The 19,111-nt window shown below is 40.4% G+C and overlaps 1 protein-coding gene and 1 long non-coding RNA gene across 3 annotated transcripts in view; one reads left to right on the plus strand and one right to left on the minus strand.

Annotated features, from left to right (window-relative positions):
* The window catches only part of COMMD10 (COMM domain containing 10), a 118,967-nt gene that overhangs the window by 39,264 nt on the left and 60,592 nt on the right, over positions 1-19,111 (minus strand). The window lies entirely within an intron of this gene.
* Positions 1,386-18,911, plus strand: LOC308056532. Its single transcript, XR_013924865.1, has 2 exons — positions 1,386-1,509; positions 7,291-18,911. It is a non-coding gene; the product is annotated as an uncharacterized lncRNA (long non-coding RNA).

Below are 19,111 nucleotides of genomic sequence, written 5' to 3' on the forward strand. Positions count from 1 at the left end.
TGTGTATATCTCCCTCCTCTGTAACAAAGGTATTACTCCTTTTCTCACACTTATCCACACAGTAGCTGGCAATGCAAATTGCAAAAAAAAAATGCAAATGCAAAAAAAAGAAAATAATTTCCATAAACCAGGAGTTCTAGTTGCCACCTGAGTAATTTTAAAGGAGATTAAAAATCTTTGCAACACAATTACTAACAAAACTGAAATTCAGGCAGCTCTCTTGCTTTGTGTGCTTTTATTGCTGGCATTTAACCAACATGCTGCCACTGGAAGCAATGCAAGGAACTGTGGCAGCAACCACTGTAGACAAGAGCAAATATTCCCACTTGCCAGGAGAAGCCAACTTACTGGGCAGCGGCAGCAACCAGCAGGCTGGCCTTGGCAAGGTATGCAGCAAGGTCATGGTAACCACTATCCCAGGCAGCAGCACCAGGTGAGACAGCCTCTTCTGAAGCATGAGGCTGTGCAGTACCAATTCAGTCCAAGAACACTGTGTTTTCAGAAATAGTAATAGAAGCTCTTTTGACAGTGGAATAGTAGGTTAAGATCTGACAATGGACTCGAGTTGAAAGAGAGGAATTAAGGACAAGGCTGTTCTTCAGACAAATGGTTCTGACGACAAAGAGGAGAATGCTGAGAATAGAAAAAAGCATTGCTTTCCCCAAAAGTGAAAATTCCAGTCTGCTTCAGAATTAGCCTACCCTGCTGAACAAGACGGATCCATAAATACTTTCCATTAAATATACTTAACTAAAGAAAGACAGTATTTCTCTCCCTCTTTGTAGGGAAAGCATTTAACTCCATCCCGATGGGCTGTTCAACAGCAATGCATCACAAAAGACAGCAAAAGACTAAAAGGTAAGTATCAGATTTTTAAAATACATACTGCTTTCGGAGAGATGAACTAGTGAGACATCATGTTGAAAATCAAAAATTTACAACAGCAGCATGAGGAAGTTTGTTCACCATTGTTTTCAATGTGTTCCATTTGGTCTTTCAGGCTGGAGTGTTTTCACAGCTTTTAATGAAAGAGCGTGAAGACTGAAAAGATAAAACACCTCTTATTAACCTTCGAAAAAACTGAAATGCACCTTTCACAGCACATGAAAATTCAGATCCTAGCAGCTGTTACTCATGAAGAACCGAGAACCCTGCCAGGAGCCAGCAGCTCTCATGAGCCAGGCTGACGTGGTCTGGACGCTGCCAGGAGTAACCATGGGAGATTTAAACAGCCCTGGGGAGTGCTGTGACCAGGGTGCGTTGCAGCAGTTGGCACAGCAGTTCACGCAGGAAGGGCTCTGCACCCTGCTTGCAGGTCCATGACCCAGGGGAGTGCTCTAGGTCTCTGCCAGGATGGTGGGCACTTGCCTCAGCATAAAAGCCAGCGTTACTAGAGAGGAAGCTCCAGTGATGTCTGATGCATCCATGCAGATGGAACTGGTTAGGAATGAGGCATCAGTACAGGCAGTAGGTTGCTGCGAGTGCCCTGACCCTTCTCCTGGAGAAAAGGTAAGTACCTGCCTCAGGTGTGCACGGGCTGAAGATCTGATATGACAGGTGGCTGAGTTGCAGGTAACAGTTAAAAGATTGCATAGTATTAGAGGGTCCAAGGTGGTGATAGCTGGTTTCAGGACCATATGCCTGGACAACACAAAGAACGAAGCACCTTGGACCCTAGTGTCCCACAAAAGTAGGACTTTGCTTCAGTCTCCACCCTCCTGCATTACAACCAGACACAGATATGAAGCTTTAGCAGCTGTAGACACCCACGAGCAAGGTCTGCATGGAGATACTGTCCCAGCAGCACCTTGGTTACCACAAAAAGAAACGCTGGGTGTTTGTAGCGTGTGACTCTCTGTTAAGGGGCACTGAAGTGCCCATCTGTCAGCCTGGGAGGCTCAGGGAGGCGTAAGAGGCACGCTGCCTTCCGGGAGCTAACGTCTGCGATACTGCTGAGCGAGTACCAGCACCTCTCAAGAGCACAGACTACTATCCTCTGGTACTCTTTCATGTGGACACAAACTACACTGCAAGCCAGAACCTGGGCAGAATCAAGGAAGACTACAAAGCTCTGGGGGTGCAGGTGAACAATTTTGGTGTCTAAGTCATTTTTTCTTCCATTTTACCAGTAAAGAGGAAGGGGCACAGCCAGAAATAAGCGTATAACGTACATCAACTTCTGGCTTTGTGGCTGGTGCTGTCGTGACAGGTTTGGCTTCTCTGACAACAGGACGCTCTTTGACTGTAGCCTGTTAGGGATGGAAAGGATCCACCTGTCTAGAAGAGACAGGGGAATCTTCAGCAGCAGGCTAGCCAGCTTGGGGGAGTGGCTGTAAACTGAAGGACTCAGGGGGAGGGGCACCATGTGGCAGTGCTTGTGCCATCACATCCAACTGGGGAATAAGCCTAAGGCTAACCAGAGCAGTGATGCATGTTCCTTAGCTGACTCCCAAGATGAGAACCAGAAAGCCAGCCACCTCGAGGATGTGTGTCACTATGGTGGAACCTCTCCCACCCCTCCTGGGAAATCCGCGTGCTCCATTAGCTCTCTGACATGCCTGTACACCAAGGCAGGCAGCATGGGGAATAAACAGGAAGAATTAGAGATCTGTGTGCTGCTGCAATGCCACAGTCTCACTGCAGTTACAGAGACACGGTGGGATAGCTCACACGACTGGAATGCTGGCATGCATGGCCCTGTACTTTCCAGGAAAGACAGGCCAGCAAAGTGAGCTGGTGGAGTTGCTCTGTATGTGAGGGAGCAGCTGGAATGTGTCAAGCTTTGCCTAGAGGTGGATGAAGAATGAGTCAAGAGCTTATGGGTAAGGATTCAGAGGCAGGCCAACATGGGTGACACTGTTGGGGGTCCTCACTACAGGCCACCTGATCAGGAAGAGGGGCTCGATAAGGCCTCTTACAGACACTCAAGGTACCCTCACCATCACAGGCCCTGGTTCTCATGGAGGAGTCCAGCCACCCTGATACAACAGACGGAATGACAGCAAAGCCAGGCACACATGTTACAGGAGGTTCCTGCAGAACATTAATGACAACTTTTTGATGCAGGAGGTGCAAGAGCCAACGAGGCGAGGTACACTGCTGGACCTTGTACTCACAAACAAAGAAGGGTTGGCTCAAGATGTGAAGACTGGGGCCAGCCTTGGGTGCACTGACCATGAGGTGGTGGAGTTCAGGCTCTTGTATGGCAGAAGCCGGCCAGTAAGTAGTATTGCAATTCTGGACTTCAGGAGAGCTAACGTTGGCCTCTTCAAGGACCTGCTTTGAGGAATCCCATGGGTTGGGGCCCTACAAAGTAGGGGAGTCCAAGAGAGCTGGCTAATATTCAAGCATCACTTCCTCCAAGTTCAAGATCAGTGCATCCCTATGATCAAGAAATCAAGCAAAGTGGGCAGGAGACCAGCATGGATGAGCAAGGAGCTTCTGACAAAGCTCAGACAAGAAAGAAGTTTATGGGATGTGGAAAAAGGGACAGGCCACCTGAGAGGAATACAGGGATGTTGTCAGAACATGCAGGGAAGCAATGAGGAAAGCTAAGGTCCATTTGGAATTAAATCTGACAAGGGAGGTCAAGAACAACAAGAAGGGCTTCTTCAAGTACATCACCAGGAAAAGGATGACAAGGGAAAATGTGGGCCCACTGCTGAATGAGGTGGGTGCCCTGGTGACAAAGAACACAGAGAAGGCAGAGTTACTGAATGCCTTCCTTGCTTCAGTCTTCACTGCCAATGCCAGCCCTCAGGAATCCCAGACAATCCTGGAGGCAAGACTGGAAGTCTAGAGAAAGGAAGACACTCCCTTGGTTCAGGAGGATCAGGTTAAAGATCACTTGAGCAAACCTGACACCCACAGATCCATGGGCTCTGATGGGATGCACACCCAAGTGCTGAGGGAGCTGGCAGGTGTTATTACCAAGCCACTCTCCATCATCTTGGAAAGGTCATGGAGGACAGGAGAGGTGCCTGAGGACTGGACGAAAACCACTGTCACTCCATTCTTCAAAAAGGGCAGGAGGGAGAAACCAGGAACCAACAGGCCAGTCAGCCCCACCTCCATCCCTGGAAAGGTGGTAGAACAGCTCATCCTGGAGGTCACCTCCAAGCATGTGAGGGAAATGAAGGTTATCGGGGACAGTCAACATGAATTCACCCAGCGGAAATCATGCCTGACCAACCTGACAGCCTTCTGTGATGGAATGACTGGCTGGGTAAGCAAGGGGAGAGCCATGGATGTTGTCTGCCTTGACCTCAGCAAGGCTTCCGACACTGTCTCTGTAACATCCTCATAGGTGAGCTCCGGCAGTGTGGGTTACATGAGCGGACAGGGAAGTGGATTGAGAACTGGCTGAAGGGCAGAGCTCAGACGGCAGCGTCTAGCTCAGGGGTCCTCAAACTACGGTCCCCCAGGGTCCTCAATCCGGCCCCCGGTATTTACAGAACCCCCCATCCCCCCCTGCCAGGGGTTGGTGGGGGAAACCAAGCAGCTGCAGATGACTGCCTGCCACTGCATCCGCGCCGGCCCCTGGTTAAACAGTTTGAGGACCCCTGGTCTAGCTGGAGGCCCGTAACAAGTGGTGTTCCCCAGGGGTCAGTACTGAGTGTACAAGACCGTACCAGTCCTGTTCAACTTATTCGCCAGTGACCTGGATGAAGGGACAGAGCACACCCTCAGCAAGTCTGTGGACAATACAAGACTGGGAGGAGTGGCTGATACACCAGAAGGCTGCACTGCCATCCAGTGAGACCTGGATAGGCTGGAGAGTTGGGTGGAGACGAACCTCATGACGTTCAACAACGACAAGTGTAGGTTCCTGCACCTGGGGAGGAACAACCCCATGCACCAGCACAGGCTGGGGGTGACCTGCTGGAAGGCAGCTCTGTGGAGAAGGACCTGGGAGTCCTGGTGGACAGCAAGTTGCCCGTGGGCCAGCAGTGTGCCCTGGTGGGCAAGGCAGCCAGTGGGATCCCAGGGGGCATTAGGAGGACCATGGCCAAAATGCCAGGCGAGGTTCTCCTCCCCCTCTGCCCCGCTCTGGTGAGGCCCCATCTGGAGTGCTGTGTCCAGTGCTGGGCTACCCAGTTCGAGAGAGACAGGGAACTACTGGAGAGGGTCCAGCAGAGGGCTACAAAGATGATGAGGGGACTGGAGCATCTCTCTTATGAGGAAAGGATGAGACAGCTGGGCCTGTTACACCTGGAGAAGAGAAGGCTGAGAGGGGATCTTATCAATGCATACAAATATCTTAAGGGTGAATGTCAAAAGGATGGGGCCAGGCTCTTCTCAGTGGTGCCCAGTGACAAGACAAGGGGCAATGGGCACAAACTGCAAAACAGGTAAGTTCCTTCTGAATATGAGAAAGAACTTCTTTACCTTGAGGGTGACAGAGCGCTGGAAGTCTGCCCAGAGAAGTTGTGGAGTCTCCTCCTCTGGAGACGTTCAAAACCCACCTGGACAGGATTCTGTGCAACCTGCTTTAGAAGAACCTGATTTAGCAGGGGTTGGACTAGATCTCCAGAGGTCCCTTCCCATTCTGTGACTCTGTGATGATAAATTACAAGTTATAAACCAGCAAAGTTACAGACTTATTGGAAAGAAGCTGCATTCAATCTGAAATTTCAGAACTCATCTGTAACGAAAAGTGTGCCAGAAGCATATGTCAGTTTGTTTGTTTGCTTTATAATTTAATTAATTAATTTACTTATTTAAAATCTGTTTTGCATGTGGGCAAAAGCTTGCAGGGGGTGGGGGGGCACAGGGCAGGGGAGGCAGGATTTCCTGTTACCACGTCGTTTATTTTTGCAATAAATACCATGTTGATTCTTAACACAATTTTACTCTCATAACAATGCCATTGTTTCCTTATCCTCCTTTGAACAGTAGTCTCTGAAGTGATTATAGCTAGATAACACCCTTTAAAGGATAAGAAATTCAAAGAGCTTCTAAGAGGGAAACAAAAATAAGGCTACTCGGCTGTTCAGTAAAAGGTCTATACTAAAAGAACTTTTACACTTAAAAAAATGGGTATTTTACACCCTCACAGAATCCTACGCTCGTGGCCACAGAGAAGGCAACAAGCTAAATATTAGAAGGTGTACCATCTTATTGTGAGTTTAATGAAAACTCCAAACATAGTTACATTTCATTTTTATCAAGACGAAGTTAACCACAACTTAGTGTTGTGCCTTATTCATCCAGACTGGGTTCTAAAGTCATCTTTTTCATCAGAAGCTTCTGATGAGGACCCAGGCAGAACAGTACATACACTGACATGCCTCAGCCACTTGGTTGGTACAAATGTGAGTGGCTAAAAATGACATGTGCCTTACAGCCACTGTTTCATGAATACCAGTCCGCCATGGAAAAGCATCTTAGAAAGTTAATATAATGATGCACACAAGTAAAATCAATTGCATATGGCTTTTACTGGGCTAACAAATCTGTATCACTGCTTTTACTTTAGAGTTATATTACATTCAAAGTGCAATCCAGAGAAGATATTTACACTGGTAATTTCCACCCTCCCAGCTTTTTCCCTCTCTCATGCAGTATCCATATAACACACAAATATTTTATCGCGTTTATTTTTCCAAGGTTCCTGCCACAGAGGATCATTTACTCACAGCAGGCAAAATCTGCACAAGATGCAGAAAACACTAGATGCTCTAGAAACTGTTGAATTTGCTCTGCTTATTATTTTTAATGACAGTTTCTTATAAGCATGGTAGATTTATATGTAGATTTATTAATTCCTTTTCATATGTTTGTTTAAGAAGTATGACCTGAAACAGAATCCCAGGAATAGATGCAAATGCTCCTCCCGGGGAGGGGAGATAAAAACAAAAAAACCCTCTGTATTGTCTTCCATAAGCTCCGACCCCAAGACTGAAGAGCTATCCTTGCTCCCATAAAATGAATGTAGAATTCTCTGATCTTCCTAAGCCAGGTTTTGTTCTTTTCAGAGATTTTTCAATAGAAGGATTTGCATTATGGCACTCTTTCCTGAAACTCTTTCTTATTTTCTCCTTGGAAAAAAAAACACCAAGTCTTAGAACTTTTTTCTCTATAGAAGAGTGACCTCTGCAGTCAGTCTCTGCAGAGCTCTTTATGCTGTTCTTTAATCTCCTTTTTCAGTGTCACAGATTTGGGGAAGTGGGGACAAAGGGGGAATGGAGACAAGAGGAAACAGAAGAAAACCAAAGAAAATCATCAACCTCTCAGACTCTGATATTGACCATTTAACATGTAGATTCCCCCTCCTTTCGTTCACTACAGGATGAAAAAAGGTTCCAGATTTTGAGGAAACAAAACCCAAAACCATCACCAACAAAGGAACCATGCGACCATGCCTTCTTCTGCAGTACTGAAAGAAACTGAATTCTGAAATGTTCCCTCGAGAGGTGACCCCTTTGAATCTGTAGAAAAGGATTCTGAATCTACTGCAGACCACAAGCTGAATCAACAGTAGGATGCTACTGCCCTCTCTAGTGCATTACCAGGAGTGTTATATAGAAAGACATGGCTTTTCATTTTGGGGTTTTTTTTGGTAGAAGTGAGGCATCAGCTATGTCCTGTTTGAGCTACTTTACTTCAAATGCAGACAATGTGAAAAGAGGTCAGGCAAAAGCAGCAGCATGAAATGAGAGAACATGATTTCAAAAAAAATTTAAAAATAATTTGTTTAGAATAGAAGAGATGATCAAGGGCATGTACTTCACATTTTGATATATTCAGAAGACTGTTATAAAGGAGATCTGTACTCTATGGCCACTTCACATGTTAAAAGCTAGTAAACAGACCAATTTAGTGTCAATATTTATATAGCTGGAAAGATTTCCCTTCCAGCTATACGGATAATTCAGCCCAGCAGAAAAAATATAAGAAACTTAAATAATCTCTACGACTGGGAATTTGTAAAGAATAGTTAAGAAGTATCTCCTGGGGAAGACTTAAGCAAAATGAATCTTTGCATCAATTTCATTTTGCTCTCCAGCCTGTCACTTAACGCTGTAAGTTCGAAAGGACAAACACAGGTGTTGAGACCAGAGACTCCTTCCTACTTGCCACCTTCTCCATATGCACTGAGAGCAGAATGTAGGATACCAGAGCCAGCTTCCCGCACAAGCTGGGACAATTAGCATAGATTATTTTTACATCCAGCCCAAAGTCTTTACCTTGCTGTCTGTAGGATCTTTGCAGAACTTTGGGCCAGCCCACTACACATTGCATCCAAAATGCCTACAGCCACCTACACCTGTATCTAAAGAAACAATCATACAAAAACTTTCTGCAGTAATGCAGAATAAACACAAATCCAGCAATACGCTGTTTTGCACTCTTATGCTTTTCCATCTAAGCAGGCAATACAACAGTCCTCCACACAGTCACAGAGTGGGTGAAGACAGAAGGGGCCTCTAGAAATCGTACAGTACAACTTCCCTGCTCAAAGCTTCTCCCTTCCACCTGTTGAAAATGTGTTGATCTGAGTGTTCAGCAACTTTGGACACCCCCAGACTGTTTCAAATGAAGGTCTGGATCCACCATCAAGGAGCAGAAAACAAGAGTTTGCTGAATAAAGGAAGGATTTGGTTCAGAAATTAGAAATTATTTATTAACATGCCCTAGAAAGAATTAAGAGTCATTATAAGAAATTTCTTCCTTGTCCCCAAATTAATAGAATTTTCATATGTACCGTAATTTCAGGCGACATTTAATTAAACGAATGACTAGTAGCTAAAAGAAAAAAAATAAACATACTGTCACGACTACATAGTAAAAGAAAAAACCTAAGCAATCCGTTCCTTTTATATTCCAACAAAATGCTGTAAAAAACATCACTAGAAACAGTCCTCTTCACATCTCTTTTTCATCATTAAAATAAATTCAAAACAATAATAGCCAGCTGAGTTTATGCAGTCCATCTTGCAAATACAAAAAGATGCTATGCATGAGATGATCGTAAAATAAGTTTTAACTATGCGTTTGTTCAAGATCCTGTTTACCATACATGGTACAAAAGCCTTTCTACTTGTAACTGAGTTAAAGTATAAATGCTGCCTTGCACTTTCAAAATTTCTGGTCCAGAAAGTGTTGTATTTTTCTGATACACATCTGTCTAGTATACAACATGAGCCAGCAGTGTGCCCAGGTGGCCAAGAAGGCCAACAGCATCCTGGCTTGTATCTGAAACAGTGTGTCCAGAAGGACTACTGAATTAATTGTCCCCCTGTACTGGGCACTAGAGAGGTTACACCTTAAATACTGTGTTCAGTTTTGGGCCCCTCACTACAAGAAGACATTGAGGTGCTGGAGCATGTCCAAACAATCGCAATGAAGCTGGTGAAGGGTCTGGAACACAAGTCTTATAAGGAGTGGATGAGGGAACTGGGGTTGTTTAGCCTGGAAAAGAGATGACTCAGGGGGACCCTACTGCTCTCTACAGCTACCTGCAAGGAGGCTGTAGGCACATGGGGGTTGGTCTCCCAGTTAACAAGCGACAGGACAAGAGGAAACAGCCTCAAGTTGCACCAGGGGAGGTTTAGATTGGACACTAGGAAAAATTTCTTCACTGAAAGGGGTGGTCAAGCATTGGAACAGGCAGCCCTGGGAGGTGGTGGAATCATTGCTCCTGGAGGTGTCTAAAAATGGTGTAGATGCAGTGCTTAGGGACATCGTTTGGTGATGGACTTGGAAGTGCTGGGTTAATGGCTGGACTTGATCTTAGAGGTCTTTTCCAACCTAAATGATACTATGATCTTGTACTAACCAAAGCACTCTCTGCTCCTGGAGAGAAAAAAAAAACTTGTTTTTGAAAGAACAAAGGAACAATTAATCTAAATTCTAAACCTGACGTTTTGTAAATCTACATGGTACAAGGATATTGCAAGTACAATGGAATGCATGAATTAGAACTCAAGAGACCAAAAACAGAGCTTGGGGTTCAATAAAAACACTGTACAAACTGTACTGTGGCCAAACTGCCTCATCACCTATTCAGCTTTTATTTTTCACTCTCCTGTAATACTCTGCTATCTATGGATGTCCCCTTTTTTTTTTCCCTTCCTGCTATAATGCATGTATCCTTCTATGTACCATGATCTAGCTGTTGGATGAGATTTTTAGCCTAAATTACCATCCAATTTACCCATTCTTTTGTAAGCAATTTAAATACCCAAACAGAGCCTCTAGACATGTAAGAGCTGTATGGTCACACCAATAAGATCACTGCAGTCAGGCATCACTGCAAGTTTCATTAGCTGTATAAGTAAGCCTATTTTTTGTTTGATAGTATAAACATGTATTAAATTTGGTTAGCCAACCTATATTCTGGGCATATATAGGTGTGTATATATATAGGCATATAGTGCAATATAATTGCAAAATTTTGCTAAGTAATATCATACAATTTAAGTCTAAGCACTAATCTCAAAATACAGAATAAAAAAGGTGGGGCAGCTGAAAATGCCAATTTACAGATTATAAAGATATCACTAATTTTGTTCTGTTCAATATATTACCTGTAATTTATTTTCATTTTGAATTCCATAGTGAAAGAATTTCACTATTTTTTGAATTTAATCTTTTCCTAAAACAATGAAACTAAAGATGGAGACAAAACCAGTACCACAAGAAAGGAGAGTGAAGAGGACATGAGCAAAGATTAAATTATCTTAAAATGTGCAGAGAGAGAGTTTTAGAGGAAGATTTCACTTCAGTGATAAACTTATGTTATTTATTGTTCCATAAAAGTCATAAAAATGAATGATGCAATATTTATGAAATAAACAAATTAAAGCCAACTATATTTATAGGTGTGGATCTATTAAGAAGTGTTTTAATAATCAAGCAATATTTTACCACTATCAACTTCAAATCTATTCTAGACTTGTATTTAAAATGCATACCCTACAATTGCCACATGAAAATTCCACATCTCACAAATCACAGTGAAACTAAAGCCTCTATCTACCAGGTCAATTTGTAAAACCTGAAACTCTATTTAGTGCTTAAAGATGTCACAATTAGTTTGGGGTTTGTTTTGTTTTTTTTTTAAAATCCTGGCATTCTAAAAATAAAATAAAACATGATTACAACTTAAAACTAGGAGCCTTTTGCTTGAAGTGGTAAAAAGAGGATCTAAGGATTTATGATTTTTTTTATGAAGCTGTTTAGAAGTGCTATAAATTTAGTCAGTAGCTACAAAGTACTACATCTCAGAACATGATGCATTGTTCCGAACAAGTAACAGCTTCTTTTCTCTCCAAACTGCATATTTGGCCAAATTACAGTAAACCTTAGAGAAGGATCCAACTAGATCTTACAGAAAGCTTTTTTCCTAGTGATGTATACAAGGTTCAAATGAGCAACAGCTAAGGGGCGGGATGCTTGCTGGGGTTTGCACCGAGAATGGAGAATGCTGATGTAATTTTTCATATTTCCCTACCTTTCACCTCAGGTTTGGTGTTTCTAGAAATGTATTTATTGTGTAGAAAGCTGTTCACTGTTAACTTGCAGATTTTATTTTATGGGTGAATTCTGAGAAAGGTGTAAACAACAAAAAAAAAGTATTAAAAAGGATAGTTTCCAAAAAGACAGAGGTGTACTTAAAATTCTGAATTTATATTTTTAGAGAGAAGGAGAGAAGGTTGTTTGATTTTCAAGAGTTCTAAGTAACCAACTAATGCCATCTATAAAAAAAAAATCTTACTGTAGATGTATTCAGACATTAACTAACACAAAAATGATCAGAGTGGCATATACTCAAGAGAAATGCACCAGTGTGTAACACAGTCTCTAAGATTTAACGTCTTACATATAACTTAAAATAAACTTTCAAGGTATTAGTAATTTATTCAAAATGGCTTTAGACCCACTGACCTTTGAAATAAATAAATCAACTTCCTGTAAGACTATCTACAACACATTCAAGCTACTTATACCTCATGTCTCTAGATAATCTGCATCACTTCATCCAATCCCAGTTTTCACAAGTATATGCATATAAATTTTTTAAATGTATTTTTTTAAGGAGAGTTTTCACAGCAATGCCAAAAAGAACAACAATACTTGGGTTAAAATTTTCTATGGAGGTGTCTGCCTCAGACTTTGCTTTTAAATTTACTTAATTTTTGGTAAAAATTATTTAGGTTTTTCCAAGAATTCTCAAGGACCACCCCAATGTCTTTGCCATAAGACTGTTACTTCTCTTCCTGCTGCCTTCAGCCTCACTCACTATATAGCTTCTACAACAAAATGTTGTGAAAAAACAATGCATTGTCCTGTAGTCAAAGAATACAGGATGATAACTGTTGTAAGCTGACACATCCTCTAACTTCCATGCTTGGAGCTGTAGCCTTAAGCTCAACAATGCCATACAAGTAATTAATTCAGGATCATTTCTTTAACATGCATTGATTCTACAGACTGCTCCCCCATCAATCTACGATTAGGTATTCATTGAAATGACAGCTGAATCTTCCTTCTTACAACAGCAGCACTTCAAACGAGTGCACTGACTCTCAAGGTTGTGCATCTATGGCAAAAAAACTGCAGTCATGGTTACCTATAGCAGTTTCTCATATATAAGTGAATCTTGCATGTGGCATTTTACCTTTTCTCCTTTGTCTTGCTGACATTTATAAAAAAGCAAATTAGCATGGTGAAAAAGTACCTTGAATTTCGTAAGTGATTTTGGCCCAGCATAATGTCTGGTTCCCACAGGTTTGCAAATAATGATGAAACTGCATTATAAAGACTAAGCTTTACTACTTCTGTATTTTTGCTGGGAGTGAGAGAAAGCTAGTAAAGAAATCTGATACCAGAAAAACAAGTATCTGTTTCTGAACCAAAAAGCAGGCAAGCCTACACATCACCAATCAGGTTATTGAAAGATTTGCTAACATAACAAATATAACAGGCTGTAATAAATACACATAATTCTGTAACAAGTGTCATAGATGAGCCCACAAAATACAGCACATATATATATTTGCATTCATTCATTCATTTAAAATAACAAGTCTCTTTCACCTTCAGGCCAGTCTTCTGTAGACTGGTTATCTTCTGTAGATAACCAGTCTACTATTCTTGCTCTGTTTTGTCTGCAAAGCTACATATCCAGAGGTGCAATTAAGAACAAAAAGCTGCTGTTGCTCTCCAAAAGATAGTTTATCAGCATTTTTGTACTCAGAAGTAAAAAAAATGAATAAAAATTAAAAAAATTCTCTTCTTCCAACGTCACATACAGGCAATGCATAGAAGCATTTACCTTATTCATGAATAACACAGAGACAACTTTGAAAATTTGGAAGTAGTTTATTAAACCTTGAAGGTTTAAAGCAAAACTTTCAGGTAGGTAGTTTTTTTTAAAGGAATACTTCAATAAAAGCCAATAGCAAGGAAGCAGCAAGACTTCTGCAAATCATGGTAAGATAACATGAGCTTCTAATTGCTGCATGAGAAAACACATCAGTGTAATCTGACTCAGGATAATTCAGTCCTCAAGTAACTAAAACACTAGCTTTCAGATTCATGGATTAGAATACCTTAAAAATTAGGCACTTCCCTGCAATCAAACCAGAAGCTCTTTTCAGCTATACCATGTAATGAATTCGATTAAAATAAGTAGTTGCATCCAATTCCATGACAGAAAGATGAAATTACATCACTGCTAGCAACAGCAACTGAATGGTATAACAGTAATCATGACACGCTTTACAGTACATTGCAGGATCAGCAAGTAACACCTAACTAGATTAATTTGAATAATTTAGTGAGCAACTTAGAAGCTAGTCTTTTTTTTCCATCTACATTTACAAGAAGGATGTTCATATATGAATGTTTAACAGTGTCTACAAGTACCAAGTGTTTAAATATCTAAAGTACTAATGAATACTTGAGCCATATGGTCAGCCCAGAATGTATACACAAACTATACCTATAACACTTATCTAAAAATTAACATATTGCTGTTAAAATGATTCCTATTAACTCTTTTGTATAAGTGCAGACTTCTTATCTGCATATTAGATTTACAGTAAATTAAACTCAGATAAATCCAGAAAGATTCAAACAAGCAATTATAACCTATTTGTAAGATTCCTAAGTTTAAATGCTCTGTTTCAGCAATTTCAGTAAAATATATTTCTTTTTACCAAATACTTATGTAAAGACTATACTGAATATCAACTACAAGGATGACTGGAAAATAAAACCAAGGACAATACTGATCCTGAAACCTGCGACGTGAGGAATGAAAATGTAAGTATATGCTGTACTGCTTTTTTTTGGCGGATTTAATGAATATAGTTATGATGGTCAATATTTTAAATGCTATGCTCTGCAATGTGTCTATGATTAGACAGAAACATAATTCCATCTCCCCTGGCTACATGTCCACTGATAGCGCTTAAGTTTTCTAACAAGTCCTTCATCTCACAGCAAAACACAACTGGCCTCCCCTTCTGAGTTACAACAGTATAAACTTCTCACAACAGCAGATGTAGGAAGCTAGATGTGTTTTATAATCTCAAGCTTTCAGGGGAATTAAAATATCTCTCACATTTCTCAGATGCCCAGACTAGCCCCCTGAATTTTGAAAGCTACTCAATGAGTTAGATCCTTCCAAGGCATGCAGAGTTTGTGTAGAAGTAAATCTTGCAGTTCTGCGACACTCATTTCTCCTACTCATGAGATTGCCTTATCCTTTATGCACCCACTTCTTTTACGGCTGAGCTCTCTAATTTAATTTTCTTTCTTTTCATTAGCCATGATTCTCCAAAGTTTCATTTTATGATCTAGGTGTAACTTATCAGGATTCAAGATGCACTGTTTTAAAAAGGGATACACAGTCACTTCTATGATACTATGATTCCATGACTCTGTTTTTCACTGCAAACGGTGGTAACTACCAAAATGGTATTAAGTAACCTCTTGTTGGTCAAGCACATCTGAATAATAAAAAATAATCACCTTCAAGCATATTACAAAAAAAAAAAAAAAAAAAAAAAGGAAAAAAAAAAAAGAAATGTCTTAAAAATAATCTTTTGGCCACCCTTTTCAGGTGGAAAAAAAAAAATGAAGAGAGACAGACATCAAGTTTCACATCTTAAAAAAAAATCCCAAACCCCCAAAATGAACAAAAACAACCAAAAAAGCCCCACACCAAAAAAGAACCCCAGATTTACATCTTTGTGCACCATGTTCTCATGCTTCTGAAATACTAAAATAGAAGTCTCTCTATGCCTATAAAAGACAGACACAACTTGCTGACAAGATGGCTTCAAGAAATTCTTTTTGTTTTCGACAACATGGGGGCTTTTCTGTAGGGCAGGACCATCCTATTAAATGCCTACGACAGTCTGAAACCTAGATATGCAAGGCTTAGATACACCACTTCAAAAGAGTTCTTAAACTGCAACATCTGCAAAAGTTTATCAAAATAAATATTTTCATCCTAAGTCATATTTAGTTCTACATTTTTTCTATTAAACGAAATTTCAGGTTGAGTAGATTTCCAAATTAATCTATTAACATTCAATTCTAGTAGCTAAAACAAACTTGCCTGAAGACACGGTTGGCCAGGTTCACTCCCAGCTACACTTGGGAGTATTTTCACAAAAGCAGGGTTACTACTGGAGATTAAACTGAGCTTCAGTGCCCCAGAACTTTGTTTGGTATCATTATAACGCCTTCCCCATTGTGCTCTAGGTCCTATCTCCCATGAGAAAATGTACAAGTTCACTTCTTTTATCTTCTCCCTCTTTAGACTGCATTTCCTAATTGCTAACACAGCCCTGAAGCATCATAACCTGCCCCGACGGAGTAGAACTCTCAATACCAGGGATGCAGGGATACACAGCCATCTAAAGACTCTCTGATGGCACAAGAAAACAGTGTATTTGCTCGAGGGAGGGAGGGAAGGAACATACAAAGATCATATTTATATACATAGCTTGGAGTAATACATATGCATTTTTTTATTGTTTCTTTCTCAGAACTGTCTGTTCTTTTAAACACTGCCCTCCATGCCCACCAAACTCCACAAAGACCTTAGGCTCACCATATTGCATTTGCATCCTTCTGATGATATCAAGGTGAAAATATATATTTTTAAACAGCTTCAGTTTGTAAAAAAACCCAAACAATATCCTGCATTTTTTTTTTTTGCCAATACAGAGAATTCAAAATATTAATGAAGTTTATGTGTAAGTTTATCAACAGTTTATCTGACAGATTCTTCTCTTTGATCATAAGCTGCTGCTAGTATTATCATGTTAATTCACAGCACTCTTTCCCCACAAAAAAAATATGGACTCATAAAAACATTATTACATCAACTGAAAAAATTACAATAAAGTTGACCAGAGTCAGACAGAGAGTAATTAGAAATGTTATTTACAGTGTCAAAAAATTAAGAATGAGGAATCAAGAGAAAAGGCAAAGCATGCACTTTATTTTCCTTGGATAGGATCAATACAGTATATGGACAGAAGAGGTATTTTCATGCCCCTAAGAAGTCTTATTCTTTTTCCCCTTAAATAATATTAAGTTCTAGCAAAATCTGAATCTTCTTACTTAGCACAACTATCCCAAGAATTTCTGTTGAATAATCACTGAAATGGCTGCTTCATAGATCTATCTACATTCTCCAAAGCAAAGAAAGTGTTCTTCACTGCTTCTTAGTGTCACACGTTGTTGACAGTGTCAGTACACTAAACACTAAAACAGAAACAGAAACAGAAGAAAATCACTCACAACCACCTATACTCGGCAACTTTTGACTCCGCCCTTAACTGTGACAGAGTAAAACCATACTGTGTCACATACGCCTTACCTCCACTTTGAATTATTTAAACCATTGTGGTGAAAACCAAATGTGAGCACATTAACAAAAATCTAGTTTGCATATAATTGAGCTTAGAAAGCCTAAATGACAGGAAGGTCACAATCCGTTGCTGTGGTGTAGGTTTTGCTGTGTTCCTGAGCACAACCCGAAGCATCTCCCAGTACCAGCTGCTGTAAGCGTCTTTCCCCCCTCCTGCTGCTCACTGCTCTGTCACCACAAGAACTATGCTCCTTTTCACCAGCAAAACTTACAAACAACACAAAGCACTGAAACAAAGACTTTCACGTGACTTCAACAAAAGATGGCAGGGATTGCTCCTGGAAGCAGAACAATGGATCTTAACCCCATTCAGAATGGGAGCCTCAACCCTTCAATTTAGCTTTCCCTCAAGTGTCTCACACTTCCAGCTATGAACTAATCAAGCTAAAAAAGGCAGAGGGAGAAAGACTGTCATTTCTATTTTTAAATACAAAGGAGACAGTCAGGTACTATCAAGATGAAGGCTAGCAAGGCTGACACAGGAAGGATTCATGCCTAACAATCATGTTGGTTAAGGAAAACACACACCACTAAAGACCTTTTCCAGCAGATTTGCAGAGTATGGTTCTGTGCAAGAAAAACAGGCTTGAATGCTTTATTTCATTAAGATGTTCTGTAATCCCATGGCTGGCCTGTTAAGAGAAGTATTACTAGAATTTTTTGCAACATCTTTGAAATTCTTTTTCATCAAAAAGAGGAAAACTTAGTATCTCACAAAACTTTCATAAAATCCTCTGCCTCTTTCTCACAGCATGTATCAAGCATTAAGCAGAACTCAATGTAGTTCTGCGTCTATACATTAATTTTTAGAACCCAAAGATGAAGTATCACCATGGTTCCCAACTACTTGCCTAATGCATTTTTGGAAAGTAAGACTAGACAGTCTTACAAATAAAGACATTACAAAAAGGCCTAGATAAGCATATTTTGCATTCAGAAAAGTTCATAAGAAATTCAGAGAGACTGCTAAGAGTCATTAATGGTTCTCTTGACACTTGAAGAACCTAATTTTCTTCATTTGGCATTTTCATCAAGTCATGTTGGGTTTAATAGACAGATACTCATGAAGCAAAAAAGGCTGGATTTAGATATGGTTACATTAAGAAGCAGATAGTCCAGGCTAACCTCCTATATTATGGAGGAAGTAAAAGTTTAGATCACAGAAATTAATGTCTTAAACATAGGTACTTCAGTAAATCACACAACACCAAACTGTATGGACAGGAGTACGTAAGACAGAAAAAGACAAATTTAATGCAAAACAGCAAGGGCTTTACTAAGAAAAAGTGAGGCTACAATGTGGAAGGGAACTACTGGACTAGAATGAGATTAAGAGTGGGGTTCCTTACAAACCATTCTGAGAACTGACCTTATAGCAAAAATGGAACTAAAAGATTGGATCACAATAATGACACTTGATGAGGGTTACTAAAAAAAAATAATAATTTTGGAACTACTTTCAATACAGAGGAAGATCATAACATCACATTGCAAGAACTGAACAGCCTTCAAGGACCAAAGTGATAGTAATAACAAAATGCAATAGCACAGTCAAGGTCAAGCACTCGGGGAACAGGAAGAATTTCTACTGTAAGCTAGAGGATCATCAGCTGGAAATAACAGAGGAGGAGAATGACTTGGATGTATTAATCAATCAGGATGAATACAAGCTGTCAGAAAGATACAGTTGTGAAAAAGGCAACTGCAATCTGGCTGTATCAAGGGAGGAAATTTCTGCAGAGACAGGTTTGTATTAAAGCCATTTTAGAAGAAACTAGCAAGATCTCCACTGGAACTCTGTGAACATTTTCGGTCACCTGACTTAAAAAAAAACATAATTTAAGCTCAAGCACGTGCAGAGAAAAGCTATGAGAATTAACCAGAGAAGCAAGGAGAGGATAGTACAAAGAGCATACTAACAGAGCCTGGTTTAATTAGCCTAGTAAAATAAAGGCTGAGAGGCAATAAGCATGCCTCTCAGTCATAAACAAATCAGGGACATAAGAAAAGGGAAGGAGAAAAACTCTAAAGCTGTAGACAACACTGGCACACAAGAAGCGGATATTAAAAAACAGAGCTGTGAACTGGAAGCCCTTGTTATCAGGTGAACAATATTCTGAACAGTTTTTAACCACCAATAATAGGGGCAAGAAACATCACAAGAGCAAGAGACATTTTTATTTGGTCATAAACAATACTACTGTTGTTGAA

The sequence above is a fragment of the Falco punctatus genome, assembly GCF_963210335.1.
Source record: "Falco punctatus genome assembly, chromosome: Z".
NCBI lineage: Eukaryota > Metazoa > Chordata > Aves > Falconiformes > Falconidae > Falco > Falco punctatus.